The 24,009-nt window shown below is 42.3% G+C and overlaps 1 long non-coding RNA gene across 1 annotated transcript in view; it reads left to right on the forward strand.

Annotated features, from left to right (window-relative positions):
* Positions 1–20,344, forward strand: part of LOC112231178 — a 47,415-nt gene extending 27,071 nt beyond the window's left edge. Inside the window, exons 2-3 of the long non-coding RNA XR_002950427.2 lie at positions 19,640–19,711; positions 19,841–20,344. This is a non-coding gene — a long non-coding RNA (uncharacterized LOC112231178). The remainder of the gene's footprint in view (positions 1–19,639; positions 19,712–19,840) is intronic.
* Positions 20,345–24,009: the final 3,665 nt, after the last annotated feature.

Consider the following 24,009-nt stretch of genomic DNA (forward strand, 5'->3'; position numbering starts at 1 on the left):
CAAAATAAATAAATAAATAAATAAGTCAGATTTCATTGTGAATGTCTTGATACTAATGAGTAATTTCAATAAGAATTAAATAAACTTCTATAGTGTGCGTGAACGTTTAGCTTGATTAAATTCCCTCAAATTACATAGTAAAAGTATCTGTACAGTAGAATATTATAATGCAAATGTTGATGATGAAATGTGATCTGTCATCTCTTTTCCTTGTTCTGTTATTAATGTTATTTATGTGTATCGTGGGTTTGGATATATTTATTCTTGCCTGATTTGTATATTATTGCTTTTCAACAACAATAAAGGTCTGGAAGCTCTGGAAGTTAGGGGCAAAAGGTTATTGTTGATTTATTCTCACATTACTGAGCTGTGAACACACACATAGACCACGTATAGGCTTTATATCTATGACTGAGCACATGATGCCTTTCATCCCCATTTGTCTTTCCCCTGTTCTGTGACTATACCTTTGAAATAGACCTACTAGGATTCCTGTGTTACAGTGAACCCTGCAACGTGTGCCTGAATATCATGGGCAATGTTGTTAGTTGATTTAGGACATTATATCGACAGTAAATTGATCTGATGGTTCTCTGAAATATATTCTGTAGTGTCTGTACAATTGCAGCAAAATGTAAAAATGAGGTATCAATGCGTTGATCATGGTTATGTTAGAACATAACTGATTAGGTGGAGATAGATAAAGGGTCAACTGAGATTGTCTTTACTGAGAAGCCTCACTTCAAGAAGTAGACAATAGATTGGAGCAGACTGGCAAACATGCCATCTAGTGAGAGACTAATGAGAGACGATGAACCTACAGTTTTGGGCTGCAGATGGCACTGTTCCCATTCCAATATGCCACTGGCTGTGATGTGTATCTAGACATAAAGCAGGCTCAACTAGACCTATAATGTGTATTATGTGCTGATTGATTACATCCTGAGAAGCAGGGGTAATGGATCCACTCCCAAACCATTCATAGTTTTAATGCAATCAGAGAAACATCAGTAGGTTGCCCTCTTCCAACCCTATAGTCCTGAGCCTGAAAGTCAGATGCAATGGCTTATATCTGTTAGTTTGTAAAGACTAGAGAGTTATATTTTAAAGGTAAAATGGTCTTCTAACTAACCTGCTGGTCACCCTGCTAGTCACTCTGCCCACTGCCTGCTAGTCACCCTGCCCGATAGTCACCCTGCTAGTCACCCTGATATTTCACCCTGCCCACTAGCCACCCTGCTAGTCACCCTGCCCGCTAGTCACCCTGCCTGCTAGTCACCTGCTAGTCTCCCTGCTAGTCACCCTGCTAGTAACCCACCCTTCCCGCTAGCCACCCTGCTAGTCACCCTAATAGTCACCCTGCCCGCTAGCCACCCTGCTAGTCACCCTGCCCGCTAGTCACCTTGTCTGCTAGTCACCCTGCCCACTAGTCACCTTGTCTGCTAGTCACCCTGCTAGTCACCCACCCATCCTGCTAGTCACCCTGCTGAGGGGCCCCATTTTATTTTTTACTTTAGTTTATTTCGTAAATATTTTCTTAACTCCATTTCCTGAACTGCATTGTTGGTTAAGGGCTTGTAAGTAAGCATTTCACGGTAAGGTCTACCTGTTGTAATCGGCTCATGTGACAAATAACATTTGATTTGATTTGATTATTCATAAGCTGATGGCAGTTTATGTAATGACTCAACACAATCTTACTTGACACGGGATGTTACATTGTCATGTGACAGTTCAGTTTAGCTAGTTTGATAGACAAATTAGATTGCCTCTACCGTTATTCACTTACTTTCAAAAGCTGCTAAGGAGGAGATAGTTGCAGCTTTTGTTTTTCTCTTTATTTATTTCATTGCTGTCATAACAGAGAAACTGTATACAGTCGTGGCCAAAAGTTTTGAGAATGACAAATATTAATTTTCACAAAGTCTTCTGCCTCAGTGTCTTTAGATATCTTTGTCAGATGTTACTATGGAATACTGAAGTATAATTACAAGCATTTCATAAGGCTTTTATTGAAAATGACATGAAGTTGATGCAAAGAGTCAATATTTGCAGTGTTGACCCTTCTTTTTCAAGATCTCTGCAATCCGCCCTGGCATGCTGTCAATTTACTTCTGGGCCACATCCTGACTGATGGCAGCCATTCTTGCATAATCAATGTTTGGAGTTTGTCAGAATTTGTGGGTTGTTTGTTTGTCCACCCGCCTCTTGAGGATTGACCACAAGTTCTCAATGGAATTAAGGTATGGGGAGTTTCCTGGCCCTGGACCCAACATATCAATGTATTGTTTCCCGAACCACTTAGTTATCCCTTTTGCCTTATGGCAAGGTGCTCCATAATGCTGGAAAAGGCATTGTTCGTCACCAAACTGTTCCTGGATGGTTGGGAGAAGTTGCTCTCTGAGGATGTGTTGGTACCATTCTTTATTCATGGCTGTGTTCTTAGGCAAAATTGTGAGTGAGCCCAGTCCCTTGGCTGAGAAGCAACCCTACACATGAATGGTCTCAAGATGCTTTAATGTTGGCATGACACAGGACTGATTGTAGCACTGATTGGGGATGCCCCAAACATTCGGAAAGGGGATTCATCAGAAAAAATGTCTTTACTCCAGTCCTCAGCAGTCCAATCTCTGTACCTTTTGCAGAATATCAGTCTGTCCCTGATGTTTTTCCTGGAGAGAAGTGGCTTCTTTGCTGCCCTTCTTGACACCAGGCCAACCTCCAAAAGTCTTCGCCTCACTGTGTGTGCAGATGCACTCACACCTGCCTGCTGCCATTCCTGAGCAAGCTCTGTACTGGTGGTGCCCCGATCCAGCAGCTGAATCAACTTTAGGAGACGCTCCTGGCGCTTGCTGGACTTTCTTGGGCGCCCTAAAGCCTTCTTTACAACAATTGAACCGCTCTCCTTGAAGTTCTTGATGATCCGATAAATCGTTGATTCAGGTGCAATCTTACTGGCAGCAATATCCTTGCCTGTGAAGCCCTTTTTGTGCAAAGCAATGATGACGGCACGTGTTTCATTGCAGGTAACCATGGTTGACAGAGGTAGAACAATGATTCCAAGCACCACCCTCCGTTTGAAGCTTCCAGTCTATTATTCGAACTCAATCAGCATGACAGAGTGATCTCCAGCGTTGTCCTCGTCAACACTCACACCTGTGCTAACGAGAGAATCACTGACATGATATCAGCTGGTCCTTTTGTGGCAGGGATGAAATGCAGTGGAAATGTTTTTTTGGGGATTCAGTTCATTTGCATGGCAAAGAGGGACTTTGCAATTAATTGCAATTCATCTGATCATTCTTCATAACATTCTGGAGTATATGCAAATTTCCATCATACAAACTGAGGAAGCAGACTTTGTGAAAATTAATATTTGTGTCATTCTCAAAACTTTTGGCCAAGACTGTACATATATATAAGTACGTGTATGATCCATTCATACCAATGTTTACTTTAAAGGGGCAGTGCAGTTACAAACACGATTTTTCTGCTTATTTCATGATATTTCCATACTTTGAGGTAACACTCTAAAATAGTGAAAATAATGATAATACCACTTATGTGAAAGAGCTGTTTGAAAAAAGAAGCCTGAAATTTCAGCATGTTCAGGTGGGATGGAACTTTTGGCCAACATCATGATGTCACAATGTGATCTGATTATAATAGGCCAGCAGATGCTGTGTATTTAAATATCTTCACATTTGTTTCCTAAAGGTCGAAAATATACAGATTAAGACAATGTCATCACAAATCTGGGACCAGCGTTCCCATTGTTGCAAAGAATGATGAGATCTCCTGAGTGGTGCAGTGGTCTAAGGCACTGCATCACAGTGCTAGCTGTGCCACTAGAGATTTGCGGAGATGTCCTTGTCCCATCGCACACTAGCGACTTCTGTGGCGGGTTGGGCGCAGTGCATGCTGACACGGTTTCCAGGTGTACGGTAATTCCTCCAACACATTGGTGCGGCTGGCTTCCGGGTTAAGTGGGCATTGTGTCAAGAAGCTGTGCGGCTTGGTTGAGTTGTGTTTCGGAGGACGCATGGCTCTCGACCTTCAGCGATGAGACAAGACTGTAACTATCAATTGGATACCACGAAATCGGTGACAAAAAGGGGTAAAAAAATAATTATAATAAAAAGAATGATGGGATATTATAATCCCCTCCTGTGTCAGCCTCCAGTATCTATGCTGCAATATTTTGTGTCATGGGGCTAGGGTCAGTCTGTTATACCTGGTGTAATTTGTCATGTCTTTATTTTAGTTGGTCAGGGCGTGAGTTGGGGTGGGCATTCTATGTTGTTTTTCTATGTTTTCTTCTGCTGTTATATTTCTACGTGTTTGGCCTAGTATGGTTCTCAATCAGAGGCAGGTGTCAGTCGTTGTCTCTGATTGGGAGCCATATTTAGGTAGCCTGTTTTCTATTGTATTTTGTGGGTGGTTGTATCCTGTGTTAGTGTTTTCACCATACGGGACTGTTTCGTTGTGGACTTCAGGAAACAGCAGAGGGAACACCCCCCTATCCACATCGATGGAACAGTAGTGGAGAGGGTAGCAAGTTTTAAGTTCCTCGGCATACACATCACAGACAAACTGAATTGGTCCACTCACACAGACAGCATCGTGAAGAAGGCGCAGCAGCGCCTCTTCAACCTCAGGAGGCTGAAGAAATTCGGCTTGTCACCAAAAGCACTCACAAACTTCTACAGATGCACAATCGAGAGCATCCTGGCGGGCTGTATCACCGCCTGGTACGGCAACTGCTCCGCCCACAACCGTAAGGCTCTCCAGAGGGTAGTGAGGTCTGCACAACGCATCACCGGGGGCAAACTTCCTGCCCTCCAAGACACCTACACCACCCGATGTTACAGGAAGGCCATAAAGATCATCAAGGACATCAACCACCCGAGCCACTGCCTGTTCACCCCGCTGTCATCCAGAAGGCGAGGTCAGTACAGGTGCATCAAAGCTGGGACCGAGAGACTGAAAAACAGTTTCTATCTCAAGGCCATCAGACTGTTAAACAGCCACCACTAACATTGAGTGGCTGCTGCCAACACACTGACAATGACACTGACTCAACTCCAGCCACTTTAATAATGGGAATTGATGGGAAATGATGTAAATATATAAACAATGCTACCTTATATAATGTTACTTACCCTACATTATTCATCTCATATGCATACGTATATACTGTACTCTATATCATCGACTGCATCCTTATGTAATACATGTATCACTAGCCACTTTAACTATTCCACTTTGTTTACATTCTCATATGTATATACTGTACTCGATACCATCTACTGTATCTTGCCTATGCTGCTCTGTTCCATCACTCATTCATATATCTTTATGTACATATTCTTTATCCCCTTACACTATGTATAAGACAGTAGTTTTGGAATTGTTAGTTAGATTACTTGTTGGTTATTACTGCATTGTCGGAACTAGAAGCACAAGCATTTCGCTACACTCGCATTAACATCTGCTAACCATGTGTATGTGACAAATAAAATTTGATTTGATTTCGGTCGGTCTTTTGTTATTTTGTTCAGTTGATTTATTAACTATATCATTATGGACACTTACCACGCTGCACATTAGTCTGATCCTTGCTACTCCTCCTCTGAAGAAGAGGAATTCCGTTACAGTAATTCTCCTGTCTGATCCGGTGTCCTGTGTGAATTTGTATGCTCCCCTTAATTATCTCTCTCGCCATCTCCCTCTCGGAGGACCTGAGCCCTAGTCCTGAGGTATGGTCCTATCTGGCCTGATGACTCATCGCTGTCCCCACTCCACCTGGTCGTGCTGCTGCTCCAGTTTCAACTGTTCTTCCTGACCTGTTCACCGGACTTGCTACCTTGTCCCAGACCTGCTGTTTTCTACTCTCTCTCTCTACCGCACCTGCTGTCGCGAACTCTGAATAATCGGCTCTGAAAAGCCAACTGACATTTACTCCTGAGGTACTGACATGTTGCACCCTTTATTTGACCCTGTTGGTCATCGATGAACATTGTAACATCTTGGTCATGTAGTGTTATAATCCCCACCTGGCACAGGCAGAAGAGGACTGGCCACCCCTCAGAGCCTGGTTCCTCTCTAGGTTTCTTCCTAGGTTCTGGCCTTTCTAGGGAGTTTTTCCGAGCCACCGTGCTTCTACATCAGCATTGCTTGCTGTTTGGGGTTTTAGGCTGGGTTTCTCTATAGCACTTTGACATCTGATGTAAAAAGGGCTTTCTAAATATATTTGACTGATTTACTTTTGTCATCTTCATCCTTGGGTGTGTTCGTAAATTGCATCCAGTGTGTCAGTGCGCTCTGGGTCATTAGTGAATTCAGAGCGTTGTCAGATTGTCCTTTTGTAAAATCAGAGAACACACTGGACACTCTGGAGGAGTAGGGTTAAACCAAGCACTCAAGCTAACTGGCTAAAGTTTGCTAGCTACTTCCAGACACAAATGAGAACACCTCACACTGACCATTTTTCTCACCCTAATAGAGCTGGTTAGGCTGTTTTCATGTTATCCAGACCATTGGAGACTAACTGTGCTGCTGGAAACAATTTAATAAAACACTTGCCTACGTTCATGGACACTACTCATATTCAAACGGGTGTTGTGCATTTGTAAATTCATCAGTTATTCTGCGCTCAGGCACACTCAGATGAAGTGCTCTGAAATCAGAGGAGATAGTCAGAGTGAATTTACGAACACACCCTTAGACACCTACACGATCACACTGAGCATTTCAAGGGCCAGAGGAGTTACTTTCATAAAATATTAGACATACAATGATTTAAAAAGACTGCACGGGGACTTTAAGTCAAGTTTGTCATATGCAGAGAATACACATGGTACACAGTACAATGAAATGGGTACTTGCAGGTTCACTCTAGGAAATACTGCATTCTCAGAATAGGCCTAAAGACGACACATTATTTACAAGTCCATTCTTTGCTTAAATACCACAGCCATTCTTTTTATTTAAAGAACATGTTCAGATACCTATTCTTGGCGAATTGTACAGATACATGCCATAAATACAGATTTTAAAAAAGTTTTTGTGTATTTAAAAAAAAAAAAAACTTTATTTAACTAGGCAAGTCAGTTAAGAACAAATTCTTATAAACAATGACGGCCTACATCGGCAAAACTCGGACGACACTCGCCCAATTGTGCGCCGCCCTATGGGACTCCCAATCACGGCCGGTTGTGATACAGTCTTGATAGATACATGTCTGGGATGACTCTAGAAGCTCGCCCATGCCCCCCCCCATGCACAACATTCAGACATTTGTGTTACTGTCGACAGTCCTCAGAAACATGCGTCTTCTCCAATCGGACGACGACAACACTCTGACCCGAGTGGGCGGGTGCAGTGTGCAGATGGATATTTACAAGGACTCTGATTGGTTGGGAATGGCATGGCTATGATGGGTGAGGGATAACAAGGTCGGCTAAGCAGCCAAAATAACGGGAATTAATAAGGGAAACTGAAGAAACGTGAGGGGCAAAACACACCACATAATAAACCCATGTCACACCCTGGCCTGACCAAAATAATAAAGAAAACACAAACTACTAAGACCAGGGCGTGACACTAGCTGGTGTGTCATAATATAATAGAGCCAGTAGATTTAGCTGGTCTGATAAAATACAATAGAGACAGTAGATCTAGCTAATATAATAGAGACAGTAGATCTAGCTAGTCTGTCATATTATAATACAGACTGTAGATCTAGCTGGTATAACATAATATAATAGAGACAGTAGATCTAGCTGGTCTGTCAAAATATAATAGAGACAGTAGATCTCGCTGGTCTGTCATAATATAATAGAGACAGTTGATCTAGCTGGTCTGTCATAATATAATAGAGACAGTAGATCTAGCTCGTCTGTCATAATATAATAGAGACAGTAGATCTAGCTGGTCTGTCATATTATAATAGAGACAGTATATCTATCTGGTCTGTCATAATATAATAGAGATAGCCGATCTAGCTGGTCTGTCATAATATAATAGAGACAGTAGATGTAACTGGTATGTCATAATATAATAGAGACAGCAGATCTAGCTGGTCTGTCATAATACAATAGAGACAGTAGATCTAGCTGGTCTGTCATAATATAATAGAGACAGTAGATCTAGCTGGTCTGTGATAATATAATAGAGACAGTTGATCTAGCTGGTCTGTCATAATTTAATAGAGACAGTAGATCTAGCTGGTCTGTCATAATATAATAGAGAGAGCAGATCTAGCTGGTCTGTCATAATATAATAGAGACATTATAACTAGCTGGTCTGTCATAATATAATGGAGGCAGTAGATCTAGCTGGTCTGTCATAATATAATGGAGACAGTAAATCTAGCTGGTCTGTCATAATATAATAGAGAGAGCAGATCTAGCTGGTCTGTCATAATATAATAGAGACATTATAACTAGCTGGTATGTCATAATATAATCGAGCCAGTAGATCTAGCTGGTCTGTCATAATACAATATAGACAGTAGATCTAGCTGATCTGTCATATTATAATAGAGACAGTAGATGTAGCTGGTCTGTCATAATATAAAAGAGACAGCAGATCTAGTTGGTCTGTCATAATACAATAGCGACAGTAGATCTAGCTGGTCTGTCAAAATATAATAGAGACATAGGGACAGTAGATCTAGCTGGTCTGTCATAATATAATAAAGACAGCAGATCTAGCTGGTCTGTCATCATATAATAGAGACAGTAGATCTAGCTGTTCTGTCATAATATAATAGAGACAGTAGATCTAGGTAGTCTGTCATAATATAATAGAGACAGTAGATCTAGCTGGTCTGTCATAATATAATAGAGACAGTAGATCTAGCTGGTCTGTCATAATATAATAGAGACAGTTGATCTAGCTGGTCTGTCATAATACAATATAGACAGTAGATCTAGCTGGTCTGTCATCATATTATAGAGACAGTAGATCTAGCTGTTCTGTCATAATATAATAGAGACAGTAGATCTAGGTAGTCTGTCATAATATAATAGAGACAGTAGATCTAGCTGGTCTGTCATAATATAATAGAGACAGTTGATTTTTTTTTTCACCTTTATTTAACCAGGTAGGCTAGTTGAGAACAAGTTCTCATTTGCAACTGCGACCTTGATAAAGCATAGCAGTGTGAACAGACAACACAGAGTTACACATGGAGTAAACAATTAACAAGTCAATAACACAGTAGAAAAAAAAGGGGAGTCTATATACATTGTGTGCAAAAGGAGGTAGGAGAATAATTACAATTTTGCAGATTAACACTGGAGTGATAAATGATCAGATGGTCATGTACAGGTAGAGATATTGGTGTGCAAAAGAGCAGAAAAGTAAATAAATAAAAACAGTATGGGGATGAGGTAGGTAAAAATGGGTGGGCTATTTACCGATAGACTATGTACAGCTGCAGCGAGCGGTTAGCTGCTCAGATAGCAGATGTTTGAAGTTGGTGAGGGAGATAAAAGTCTCCAACTTCAGCGATTTTTGCAATTCGATCTAGCTGGTCTGTCATAATATAATAGAGACAGCAGATCTAGCTGGTCTGTCATAATATAATAGAGACAGTAGATCTAGCCGGTCTGTCATAATATAATAGAGACAGTTGATCTAGCTGGTCTGTCATTATATAATAGAGACAGTAGATCTAGCTGGTCTGTCAGATTATAATAGAGACAGTAGATCTAGCTTGTCTGTCATATTATAATATAGACAGTAGATCTAGCTGGTCTGTCATAATATAATAGAGACAGTAGATCTAGCTGGTCTGTCATATTATAATATAGACAGTAGATCTAGCTGGTCTGTCATAATATAATAGAGACAGTATATCTAGCTGGTCTGTCATAATATAATAGAGACAGTAGATCTAGCTGGTCTGTCATAATATAATAGAGACAGTAGATCTAGCTGGTCTGTCATAATATAATAAAGACAGCACCAAATACTAAGACCAGGGCGTGACAGAACCCCCCCCCTCCCCCCAAGGTGCGGACTCCCGGCCGCACACCTAAACCCATAGCGGAGGGTCCGGGTGGGCGTCTGTCCATGGTGGCGGCTCCGGCACGGGACGTGGACCCCACTCCAACAAAGTCTTAGTCCCCTTGTATCGCGTCCTTTGATTGGCGACCCTCGCCGCCGACCTTGGCCTAGTAACCCTCACCAAGGACCCCACTGGACTGAGGGGCAGCTCGGGACTGAGGTAGCTCGGGACTGAGGGGTAGCTCAGGACTGAGGGGTAGCTCGGGACTGAGCGGAAGCTCGGGACTGAGGGGAAGCTCGGGACTGAGAGGAAGCTCAGGACTGGGAGGAAGCTCAGTACTGAAAGGAAGCTCAGGCAGGTAGTTGGCTCTGGCAGATCCTGGCTGGCTGGTGGTTCTGGCAGATCCTGGCTGACTGGCGGTTCCGGCAGGTCCTGGCTGACTGGAGGATCCTGGCTGAATGGCGGATCCTGGCTGACAGGCGGATCCTGGCCGACTGGCGGATCTGGAAGATCCTGGCGGATCTGGAAGATCCTGGCTGACTGGCGGATGCTGGCTGACTGGCGGATCTGGAAGATCCTGGCTGACTGGCGGATCCTGGCTGACTGGCGGCTCTGGCTGTTCTGGCTGCTCCATGCTGACTGGCAGCTCTGGCTGCTCCATGCAGACTGGCGGCTCTGGCTGCTCCATGCAGACTGGCAGCTCTGGCTGCTCCATGCAGACTGGCAGCTCTGGCAGCTCTGGCTGCTCCATGCAGACTGGCATCTCTGGCTGCTCCATGCAGACTGGCAGCTCTGGCAGCGCTGAACAGGCGGGAGACTCCGGCAGCGTAGTAGAGGAGGAAGGCTCTGGCAGCGCTAGACAGGCGGGAGACTCCGGCAGCGCTGGAGAGGAGGAAGGCTCTGGCAGCGCTGGACAGGCGAAGCACACTGAAGGCCTGGTGTGTGGTGCTGGCACTGGTGGTACTGGGCCGAGGACACGCACAGGAAGCCTGGTGCGGGGAGCTGCCACCGGAGGGCTGGTGCATGGAGGTGGTACTGGATAGACCGGACCGTGCAGGCGTACTGGAGCTCTTGAGCACCGAGCCTGCCCAACCTTACCTGGCTCGATGCAATTACCAAACACCTCAAGGTACTACGTTCATCTGTACACATCAACAACAGTCACCCACGAAGCATCGTTACCCATCGCTCCACAAAAGCCGCGGCCCTTGCAGAGCAAGGGGAACTACTACTTCAAGGTCTCAGAGCAAGTGACGTCACCGATTGAAACGCTATTTAGCGCGCACCGCTAACTAAGCTAGCCGTTTCACATCCGTTACACTCACCCCCCTTTTGACCTCCTCCTTTTCAGCAGCACCCAGTGATCCGGGTCACGGCACCAATGTAACAGTATAACTTTAGACCGTCCCCTCGCCCATACCCGGGCGCGAACCAGGGACCCTCTGCACACATCAACAACAGTCACCCACGAAGCATCGTTACCCATCGCTCCACAAAAGCCGCGGCCCTTGCAGAGCAAGGGGAACTACTACTTCCAAGGTCTCAGAGCAAGTGACGTCACCGATTGAAACACTATTTAGTGCGCACTGCTAACTAAGCTAGCCGTTTCACATCCGTTACATGTTCAGCATAGGAATTGTAAACAATGTACAAAAAAAATGTAGTACAGCATGATAACCAACCTCATTCATTCAATGCAGTGCAGTAAATGGATGGCTTAGAGTTTCAAATGTTTATGCAATACTATGCAGTCATACGTATTTTACAGTACATTACTGTAATGCTAAAATAGTCATTAGATAGTTGCATACCTGTTCTCATTTCTGAAGGTTTGAATTATGGACTCTCAGTCCAGCCTCTCTCATGGTCAAACCATGGTTGATCACATGATCAACAAGTGTTGCCCTAATCTCATCAGAAATGGCTCTCCTTCCTTCTCTTCTTTGCCCTCGTCCTCCTCTTCCTCTTCCTCTTCCTTTCCCTCCTACTCCTCTTGCTCTCTGTCCATTGTTGGCATCCATTGTTCAAAACAGGTAATCTGACCTTTGACCTATTTATAGGCCTATACTACAGTAAAGCAGTGATTGGTTTGTGATCAGTTAAGCTATTAGTGTTTGCACATGTGAGGAGTGTGTGTGTGACCTGGTGAATAAGTGTAGCATTTTGATTGGATGTGTTTGGAAAAGGAAAGCAAGTCACTTCCTGTTAGATTTTTGTGTTTTAGGGAGAGAATTGTGCGTAGTGTTTTGAAAAAAGTATTTTATGCAATTGATAACTGAGTCAAAGGCTGAGAAATAGCTTATGATTTTGGATATTTGGTGTGTAGTTAAGCACTTTGAGTGAGAGGTTTCAAAAATCGTGTGACATGAAAAGATTTTGTGTGTAAGCAGTTGGAAAAAACTGTAAAAGCATCTGCTAAATGGAATATATTATTACTAGTGTCAACATTGTGCAAAAATGTAATACAAGAAGGCACTCAAATGAATTGAAGTAGGATATTTACACATGCTGGGTATTGTGCAGTATATTGTGCATTGTACAATAATTAATAGACATTGTGCAATAGTATAAATAAGAGCCAGCAGTCATGGAGTGTGTGTGTGTGTGTGTGTGTGTGTGTGTGTGTGTGTGCGTGCGTGCGTGCGTGCGTGCGCGCGTGCGTGTTTGTGTTTCCTTTAACTGGTAATAGCTGGCTTTTGGCTGCTACAAAAAATGAAAAGCTGATAAATAAAACTGGGGCTGCCAATTGTCTGGGGAAAAATGAAAGATCCCATTGCTAAATAATGCTTTTTAGCCTATTCATTGAGACATTGACATTGAGCCTGTTTGAGCAGAAACTCTGTCAAACAGTGCAAGATCTGCTGCTACAGCTCCCCAAACGGATCTAGTTGCTGCTGGACAGAAACGTGCTTTTATAAGGCCAATCGTTGCACAACAACTCTAAACGCAATCACATGTTTCAAACAGTTTTGATGGCCACGATTAAAAATAGCTACTATTTTATTTCTCAACTGGAAATTGAAGCCCATTCAAGTGCGGAGGCAATGGGTTGCAGGCTTCAGCACATCACACACCACTTTGCAGAGGTGGGACCAAGTCACTATTATCCGAGTCACAAGCAAGTCTCATGTCACAAGGTTCGAGTCTCGAGTCAAGTCCAAATCCTGCATTCTAAGAGCAAGTCACATGTTTTTTCAAGTCAAGTTTAAAAAAAAAAGATCTATATCCTACATGCAATGTCTTGTTCAACAAAACATCTTTGTCTATTTATTGTGGCTACCAGACAACCCTTTTCATTATTTTGTCTACAACACATTTTGATTTTGTAACAATTAATTTGAACAACAAATTCAAAGTAAATTCATAATTCATAAGTAAATGATTCATTTGAAGCAATATTGACATACCAAAGACCAGTAGGCCTGTGCTAGTAATTGTTGCTTGACACCCCATTGCTGGTGAGCTTGCAATGTCAAGAGTTAATATTCTTGATCACCAAACCATTTTTGGACCCACATATTTATGGAAATCCTCTCCAGCTACAGACTGTTCACTAGCTCAGTGGTTAACAAACATTTTGACCCCGCAACCCCCCAAAAGGAGTGGTTCAAAGCCTGCGACTGCGCACATGCACACCACTTATTCAGTAGCTTAACCCGACTCCACAAAATACACTGCTTGCTCACAGAAATCATAGGTGGTTTGGGTGAAGGCACATGTCATGATATAGTCACATTGAAAATGTTTCAGCTCTGGTTCCCTGATGTAGTTAGGTTACACTTTCTTAGCTGAAGAGATGTATGAAATCGATTTTCTGGAATCTTCCAAGATCTTTCATCTTTCATCTGTGGACAGACATATCTGAAAGATCAACGGGTCAGATAGAGCACCTCACAACTGAATATTTCATGATCAAATCAATGCAATTTTATACATAATACTTTTGAAAACAATCCATACAAAAGTACAGTAACCCAGCCTAAACCGCCAAAGAGCAAGCAGCAGCAACATGGTGAAGATCCAAACTATTTTCAAGGAATAACCTGACTCAGAGAAGAGCTAAATTATTTTCTGGCTGTACCAGTTTGAATTTTGCAGTAGATTTGACCGTTTAGGTTAAAGTGTCCAGATGAAGCAACAAGGTAATGTTGGATTATTGATTTATTTTTCTTACTTGTGTGTTTACTGTGATGACCAGTTTCTATACTACTTCTCAAATATATATATATATATATGTATATATATTGTATTTTACCCGCTTCCAATTGCGAGCTTGTCTCATTGTTGCAACTCACCAACGGGCTCGGAAAAGGAAAAGGTCGAGTCATGCATCATCCAAAACATGACCCGCCAAACTACGCTTCTTAAACCCCGCCCGCTTAACCCGGAAGCCAGCTGCACCAACGTGTTGGAGGAAACACCGTTCAGCTGACGACCGAAGTCAGCCTGCAGGCGCCCCACCCGCAACAAGGAGTAGCTAGAGCTCGATGAGCGAAGTAAAGCCCCCCCCGGCCAAACACTCCCCTAACCTGGACGATACTAGGCCAATTGTGCGCCGCCCTATGGGACTCTCGGTCATGGTCGGTTGTGACACAGCCTGGGAACCTGGGTCTGTAGTGATGCCTCAAGTGCCTTAGAACGCTGCACCACTCGGGAGGTCCACTTCTAAAATTTTACTCTAAAGTTGGTCGATGACCATGTAGACAGAAGGCCCTGGTCAAAAGTGATGAACTATGTAGGGAATAGAGTGCCATTTGGGAGGAAAACTTGATCAGTTCTTCTGATTTATTTTAAGTAGTAAACCAAATAACTTCTTAATCACTGGTTTAGAACACATGCAGTGCATTGGGAATGTATTCAGACCCACTTTACTTCAAGTAATCAGTGTGATGCTTTATTTGTGCTTCCCATGACTGTGTTTTATATTTGAATTGTATTCAGACCCCTTGACTTGTTTCACATTTTGTTACATTATACCCTTATTCTAAAATGGATAAAATAGTCCCCCCCATCAATCTACACACAATACCCCATAATGACAAAGCAAAAACAGGTTTTAATAAATTTTTGCAAATTTATTACAAATAAAAAACAGAAATATTACAAAATAATACAAAAATAAATCTTTACTCAGTACTCAGATCCTCTCAAGCTCAGTCAGGTTGGATGGGGAGCGTTGCTGCACAGCTATTTTCAGGTCTCTCCAGAGATGTTCGATTGGGTTCAAGTCCGGGCTCTGGCTGGACCACAAAACTTGTTTTTTGCTCTGATGTGCACTGTCAACTGTGAGATTTTATATAGACAGGTGTGTGCCTTTTCAAATCATGTTCAATCAATATCATTTACCACAGGGGGACTCCAATCAAGTTGTAGAAACATATCAAGGATGACCAAAGGAAACAGGATGCACCTGAGCTCAATTTTGAGTCTCATAGAAAAAGGTCTAAATAATTATGTAAATGTGTTTTTTAATTATTTAGGTTTATAATTTTAATAAATGTGCAAACATTTCTTAAAACCTGTTTTCACTTAGTAATAATGGGGTGTGTAGATTGATGAGGGGGAAAAAAATATTTAATACATTTTAGAATAAGGCTGTAACGTAAGAAAATATAGAAAAAGTCAAGGGGTCTGAATACTTTCCGAATGCACTGTATTCAAAAATTAACAACTCAAATAAATGAATTAAATGCAATGACTCAAATGACTTAAAATGCTAAATGCTATCTAAACCTCCCAAAAAATTATTATGATAGCAAAAGATATAATAAATAGTACTGCTATGGAAAAACAAGTTAGAACTAATGTATGCTAAACAACATTCTGCAGTGATATCCAACAACAACAACAAAAAGTGAAGAAAACGGCAGGAATAGCGCTGTGACGGTTTCGTAAACCCGGAAATCTATTATTTGTTTCTTTGCTTTTTACATAACCCAACAATAGTTTTTCCTTGGAAAAAAACAATGGTATGTATTAATGAAAATATTGATATACTTTACTCACGTGCAGAACCCTCAAGCATGATGTTTTAGCTCTTATTTTTGGGGAAAACACTGTTCCGTTGATTTACGATGTGTGTAGCCTATGTGACTTGTGTTAGCAATCTAGCCTAACCTGAAAAAGTGGTGCTGGTCGCCGAAAAAGGTTCCCGGTTTAAGTATAGTAACTGTACCAGCGTCCAGGTTAGAGGACGTAGAATAACAACTAGAAGACAGGTAAACTGTTCATATTGCCATAAATCAAACAGACACACACAGCATAGTAATGGTGAACAACAATGGTCCTTGCTTTCCGGGATTCTTGGAACGTCCCTACCCAATTGAAGTTTACATTTAAAATGGTTAAGGTTATGGTCAGGTAAGGGCTATGATTATGGTTAAGGTAAGGGTTAAGGTTAGGGTTTAGGGTAGAAATGTCCCAAGGATACCAGACAACCGACAACAACTGGCTGGCAGCCATCTTGGGGCCAAGTAATTTATTTATTTATTTAACATTTATTTAACTAGGCAAGTCAGTTAAGAACAAATTCTTATTTACAATGACGGCCTACCAAGAGGCAAAAGGTGGGGACGGGGGCTGGGGTTAAAAATAAAAATACAGGAAAAAACACACATCATGACAAGAGAGTCACCACAGCACTACATAAAGACCTAAGACAACAACACAACATGGCAGCAACACATGACAACACAGCATGATAGCAACACAACATGGCAGCAGTACAACATGATTTCAGCACAAACATGGTACAAACATTGTTGGCCACAGACAACAGGACGAAGAGCAAAAAAGGTAGAGACAACAATACATCACGTGAAGCAGCCACAAGTGCCAGTAAGAGTGTCCATGATTAAGTCTTTGAATGAAGAGATTGAGATAAAATTGTTCAGTTTGAGTGTTTGTTGCCGCTCATTCCAGTCGCTAGCTGCCTCGAACTGGAAAGAGGAGCGACCCAGGGATGTGTGGGCTTTGGGAACGTTTAACAGAATGTGACTGGCAGAACGGGTGTTGTATGTGGAGAATGAAGGCTGCAGTACGTATGTCAAATGGGGGGAGTGAGGCCTAAGAGGGTTTTATAAATAAGCATCAACCAGTGGGTCTTGTAACAGTGGTGAGGAGAATACACTAGGTAAACCTGAGCACTATAGTGAGCATAAATAACCACAGAATGAAATAAGTAGACTGTGTATACATTAAGACTACACATGTAACATTTATACTACACATGTAACATTTATACTACACGTGTAACATTTAGACTACACATGTAACATTAAGACTACACATGTAACATTTAGACTACACATGTAACATTAAGACTACACATGTAACATTTAGACTACACATGTAACATCTATACTACACATGTAACATTAAGACTACACCTGTAACATTTAGACTACACATGTAACATTAAGACTACACGTGTAACATTTAGACTACACATGTAACATTTAGACTACACATGTAACATCTATACTACACATGTAACATTAAGACTACACGTGTAACATTTAGACTACACATGTAACATTTAGACTACACATGTAACATCTATACTACACATGTAACATTTATACTACACGTGTAACATTTAGAACACACATGTAACATTTAGAACACACGTGTAACATTTAGACCCCCCTTGTAACATTTATACTACACATGTAACATTTAGAACACACATGTAACATTTAGAACACACATGTAACATTTATACTACACATGTAACATTTATACTACACATGTAACATTAAGACTACACATGTAACATTAAGACTGCACATGTAACATTTATACTACACATGTAACATTTATACTACACATATTCCATTTATACTACACATGTAACATTTAGAACACACATGTAACATTTAGAACACACATGTAACATTTATACTACACATGTAACATTTATACTACACATGTAACATTAAGACTACACATGTAACATTAAGACTGCACATGTAACATTTATACTACACATGTAACATTTATACTACACATAGACAGTACATAGACATTGGGTGGAGATGCAGACATGTAGTTACATGGTAATTAGGCATATACGATAATATACTGTACATCAGTAAGCAAAGGCCCATGACCCAACAAAAGTGCACTTACTATGGTATTCACCACACTGTGAGAAAGTCCAGAGGGAGGATTGTCCATGTGAAGAAGGGTCAAGTTGTTGAGTTGATGTGGAGCCCAGGACTTTATAGAGATGTTCTCAACCTGGACTAGGTCAGGAGAGAGTTGCCCCTAGCAACAGAGGATTGAATTGCCCTCTGCCAGTGGGCAATGGGCCAGGCTGAGGTCGGGGTTTAGTAGCCTAGGTACAGGGTTTGAATGGTTAATGGTTGAGGGTTTTGTACACATATCTTGTGTTGTTTGGTCACAGCATCGATGGGTAGAATATCTTCACTATGTACCGTACATCAGAAGAAAAATATGATTTGTATGCTCTTTAAGTGAACAATTACAAAGTTATCTGAACACGAGTACAAAATATTATGTCTCTAAGGAACCAGTATTTTTATTTTTCCATTACGTTATTTGTAGACATATGTCTGTGGAAGTTATTTGGATGTGTGTACACTAATTTTGAACAAATGACTGATGATAATTGACATACAGTGCATTCGGAAAGTATTGAGATCCCTTGACTTTTCCACATTGTGTTAAGTTACAGCCTTTTTCTAAAATTGATGAATTAAAAACATCTCCTCATCAATCTACACACATTACCCCATAATGACAAAGAATATACCGTTTTTAATTTTTTTTTTGCACATTTATCAAAAAACAGAAATATATTATTTACATAAGTATTCAGACCCTTTGCTATGAGACTCGAAATTGAGCTTAGGTGCATCCTGTTTCCATTGATCATCCTTGAGATGTTTCTACAAATTGATTGGAGTCCACCTGTGGTAAATTCAATTGATTGGACATGATTTGGAAAGGCACACACCTGCTATGACTTCATGATTGCTGTACACCAGCGGAACCCATCCAACTTGAAGGATCTGGAGCAGTTTTGCCTTCAAGAATGGGCAAAAATCCCAGTGGCTAGATGTGCCAAGCTTCTAGAGACATACCAAAGAGGCTTGCAGCTGTAACTGCTGCAAAAGGTGTCTCTACAATGTTTTACTTTGGGGGGATGACTAGTTATGCACGCTCAAGTTCTGTTTTTTTTTTGTCTTATTTCTTGTTTGTTTCACAAGAGAAAATATTTTGCATCTTCAAAGTGGTAGGCATGTGTAAATCAAATGATACAAATCCCCCCAAAATATATTTTAATTCCAGGTTGCAAGGCAACAAAATAGGAAAAATTCCAAGGGGGGTGAATACTTTCGCAAGCCACTGTATCTGTCAGATCTCCGTCAGATCCCATTGTCTTCAAAGATTTGAATATTTTTTACTAATTGCTGTTGTTTTGTATGGTCATTGTCTTAGGAAACATTTGTTGAGCCCTGAGGGCAGGGTCAAGGTAAATGTGAAATCCTTTAAATACAACTTTCTGCTAAATATTCTTCATTTCTACAACACTATGTCAGTTGGAAACTTGTTTAAATGTTGTTAACACTTTCTCTCCATCCCCCTTTTTTGCAGAGTCAGTGTGGGGACAAACCTGGGGCTGATCCTGGAGTCAACGTGGGACCCTCTGAGGAAACACAGCCTCCTGTAAGAAACACATTGTTAATGTATTTATTATGTTTATTTACCATCACCTATTAATGTAATAACTTTTTATCTAAAAAAAATCATTTGAAAATGAGTCACCTCACTTGACTGATGAGGAAGGTTTTCTAGGGTCCATCTCAGTGCGTTGACGACCAGTTGGGTGTTCCTGGAGTGGTAGTCTATGACCAGTGGACATCTCCCATGAACCAGGCACCTCTTCATGGATCTTCATTGATTGATTGATTGACTGACAGATTAATTTATGATAGTATCTCTACTGGAGACTGAAACAAGTGATAATAAAAGTTAACACATATGGTGAGATGTCAGTTAATAATTGAGTGTGTCATGTGACAGGGCTGTCAAAAAGAGAACACAGTTGAACCCACCCGTTACCAACCCAGTCAGAAAGTGATTCTACACTCATTTCACTCACACATTACACTATGTTTAGACTAGGGCCCTGTGTTTTGCACAATCATGTGACATACTGTAGCAAGATTTCGTCCTGTATTTAAGCCTTATCCAGAAATGAGAATTACACAAAAAATGAAAGCGATTGTCTAATGATGGTGCTGTAGAATGTAACATAAAAGAAAAGGTTTGATGAAAAAGCTTTCAATAAAGGTTCAAATCCAGGCATATCATGACTGCACAAAACACATGTTCTTAATTACGCTTCCGTTCCGGGACTCTGCATGCAAATGAATATGGAACAGTGATCCTGATAGAACATGTTTGTGATAGTTTTGGAGCTCTATCACATTTTCTTTTCAGTTAATCTGTTCTGTTGTCCTGTTATTACATGTTAAGGTTGAACACTGACACGTTTGAAGCTTACACAAGTGTAGAGTTCCTCCCGAGCCTATGCATATCCCAATGTTGGATATGTAAATAATGTTATGAATTTTATATTAGAATATGTACTGTGCAAAAATGTTCAAGGAAAATTCAAATTTGCAGTTTACAAACTTAACTTCACGAACAGGAATGACATTTACTCTTTATTTTATTTATTCACCTTTATTTATACAGGTAAGTCAATTAAGAACAAATTCTTATTTACAATGACGACCTGTCTTACAGGTGGCCAAAAATAATTATCTGAAAGCCACGCCCCTAATAGGACGTGTGTGTGTGTGTTCTGTCCAATATTTACCCAGCGTTGGGTTACCAAATAACCCAAATTGGGTTGTTTTTAACCCAGTCTAGTTGGACCAAGAACATGTATTCAGAATAGCTTCTGAAGTTTTGAAATAGTATTTTAAAGGTCTCGAACAGTCATTCTGATTCCTATGTAAAATAGAATTTTGAGTGACTAAAACATCACCCATAATATTTTTTTTTCAGATAAAAATGCTCGGAATTTGAGAAAAAAAACCTTTTCTCTCATGTCAAACTACCAGGGAGTCTGAAAAGAAAGACTGAGCAGCCGATGAGCTAATTGGCTGGTTGGGTGAGGAGCTAATAGGCTGGGTGGGCGAGGAGCTAATAGGCTGGGTGGGTGAGGAGCTAATAGACTGGGTGGGCGAGGAGCTAATAGACTGGGTGGGCGAGGAGCTAATAGGCTGGGTGAGCGAGGAGCTAATAGGCTGGGTGGGCGAGGAGCTAAAAGGCTGGGTGGGCGGGGAGTTAAAAGGCTGGCTGGGTGGGGAGCTAATAGGCTGGGTGGGCGAGGAGCTAATAGGCTGGGTGGGCGAGGAGCTAATAGACTGGATGGACGAGGAGCTAATAGACTGGGTGGGCGAGGAGCTAATAGACTGGGTGGGCGAGGCACTAATAGGCTGGGTGGGCGAGGAGCTAATAGACTGGGTGGGCGAGGAGCTAATAGGCTGGGTGGGCGAGGAGCTAATAGACTGGGTGGGCGAGGAGCTAATAGGCTGGGTGAGCGAGGAGCTAATAGGCTGGGTGGGCGAGGAGCTAATAGGCTGGGTGGGCGAGGAGCTAAAAGGCTGGGTGGGCGGGGAGTTAAAAGGCTGGCTGGGTGGGGAGCTAATAGGCTGGGTGGGCGGGGAGCTAATAGACTGGGTGGGCGAGGAGCTAATAGGCTGGGTGAGCGAGGAGCTAATAGGCTGGGTGGGCGAGGAGCTAAAAGGCTGGGTGGGCGGGGAGTTAAAAGGCTGGCTGGGTGGGGAGCTAATAGGCTGGGTGGGCGAGGAGCTAATAGGCTGGGTGGGCGAGGAGCTAATAGACTGGGTGAGCGAGGAGCTAATAGGCTGGGTGGGCGAGGAGCTAAAAGGCTGGGTGGGCGGGGAGTTAAAAGGCTGGCTGGGTGGGGAGCTAATAGGCTGGGTGGGCGAGGAGCTAATAGGCTGGGTGGGCGAGGAGCTAATAGACTGGATGGACGAGGAGCTAATAGACTGGGTGGGCGAGGAGCTAATAGACTGGGTGGGCGAGGCACTAATAGGCTGGGTGGGCGAGGAGCTAATAGACTAGGTGGGCGAGGAGCTAATAGACTGGGTGGGCGAGGAGCTAATAGGCTGGGTGGGCGAGGAGCTAATAGACTGGGTGGGCGAGGAGCTAATAGGCTGGGTGAGCGAGGAGCTAATAGGCTGGGTGGGCGAGGAGCTAAAAGGCTGGGTGGGCGGGGAGTTAAAAGGCTGGCTGGGTGGGGAGCTAATAGGCTGGGTGGGCGGGGAGCTAATAAGCTGGGTGGGCGAGGAGCTAATAGGCTGGGTGGGCGGGGAGCTAATAGGCTGGGTTGGCGGGGAGCTAATAGGCTGGGTATGCGAGGAGCTAATAGACTGGGTGGGCGGGGGCTAATAGGCTGGGTTGGCGGGGAGCTAATAGGCTGGGTATGCGAGGAGCTAATAGGCTGGGTATGCGAGGAGCTAATAGACTGGGTGGGCGGGGGGCTAATAGACTGGGTGGGCGGGGAGCTCACTTTGACTGACGGTTATTTGAAAACACCTATGTCAAGCATCATGGACGCAGTGAAATTATTTTAAGCTAATTTGCTGATTCACAAAGCAAACAACATTGAAATTGCATGCAACATCCAACATACATCACATCATGGTTTCACTTTTTTGTTGATCCAGCTACTTGGTTATTGTAACAGCATCAATATAGACAATCATTTGTCATAGCTTGCCCAAATGGAATTGTCAGCACTGCTTTATCAAGCTAGCTATCGAGTTAATCTTGGACAATTACAGTTGACACTGGACAGGGTGCGGTCTGGGTATACTTCATTAAAAAAAATATAGACTGCCAGACAATGTTCATAAACCATGACTATCAAGGATGTCAAGAGTTTTGCATGTCTCTTCATGTGACAAATGCATCAGGGTTTTGAGTGACCCTTCCCCGTTTGTTCCATCCTGGCTGAAGACCTACAGTGGGGCAAAAAAGTATTTAGTCAGCCACCAATTGTGCAAGTTCTCCCACTTAAAAAGATGAGAGAGGCCTGTAATTTTCATCATAGGTACACTTCAACTATGACAGACAAAATGAGAAATGAAACATCCAGAAAATCACATTGTAGGATTTTTAATGAATTTATTTGCATATTATGGTGGAAAATAAGTATTAGGTCAATAACCAAAGTTTATCTCAATACCCTGTTATATACCCTTTTTTTGGTAATGACAGAGGTCAAACGTTTTCTGTAAGTCTTCACAAGGTTTTCACACACTGTTGCTGGTATTTTGGCCCATTCCTCCATGCAGATCTCCTCTAGAGCAGTGATGTTTTGGGGCTGTTGCTGGGCAACACGGACTTTCAACTCCCTCCAAAGATTTTCTATGGGGTTGAGATCTGGAGACTGGCTAGGCCACTCCAGGACCTTGAAATGCTTCTTACAAAGCCACTCCTTCGTTGCCCAGGCGGTGTGTTTGGGATCATTGTCATGCTGAAAGACCCAGCCACGTTTCATCTTCAATGCCCTTGCTGATGGAAGGAGGTTTTCACTAAAAATCTCACGATACATGGCCCCATTCATTCTTTCCTTTACACGGATCAGTCGTCCTGGTCCCTTTGCAGAAAAACAGCCCCAAAGCATGATATTTCCACCCCCATCCTTCACAGTAGGTATGGTGTTCTTTGGATAAAACTCAGCATTCTTTGTCCATCTGACCATATGACATTCTCCCAATCTTCTTCTGGATCATCCAAATGCTCTCTAGCAAATTTCAGACGGGCCTGGACATGTACTGGCTTAAGCAGGGGGACACGTCTGGAACTGCAGGATTTGAGTCCCTGGCGGCGTAGTGTGTTACTGATGGTAGGCTTTGTTACTTTGGTCCCAGCTCTCTGCAGGTCATTCACTAGGTCCCCCCATGTGGTTCTGGGATTTT

This window comes from Oncorhynchus tshawytscha, linkage group LG33 (assembly GCF_018296145.1).
Source record: "Oncorhynchus tshawytscha isolate Ot180627B linkage group LG33, Otsh_v2.0, whole genome shotgun sequence".
In the NCBI taxonomy this organism is placed as follows: Eukaryota; Metazoa; Chordata; class Actinopteri; order Salmoniformes; family Salmonidae; genus Oncorhynchus; species Oncorhynchus tshawytscha.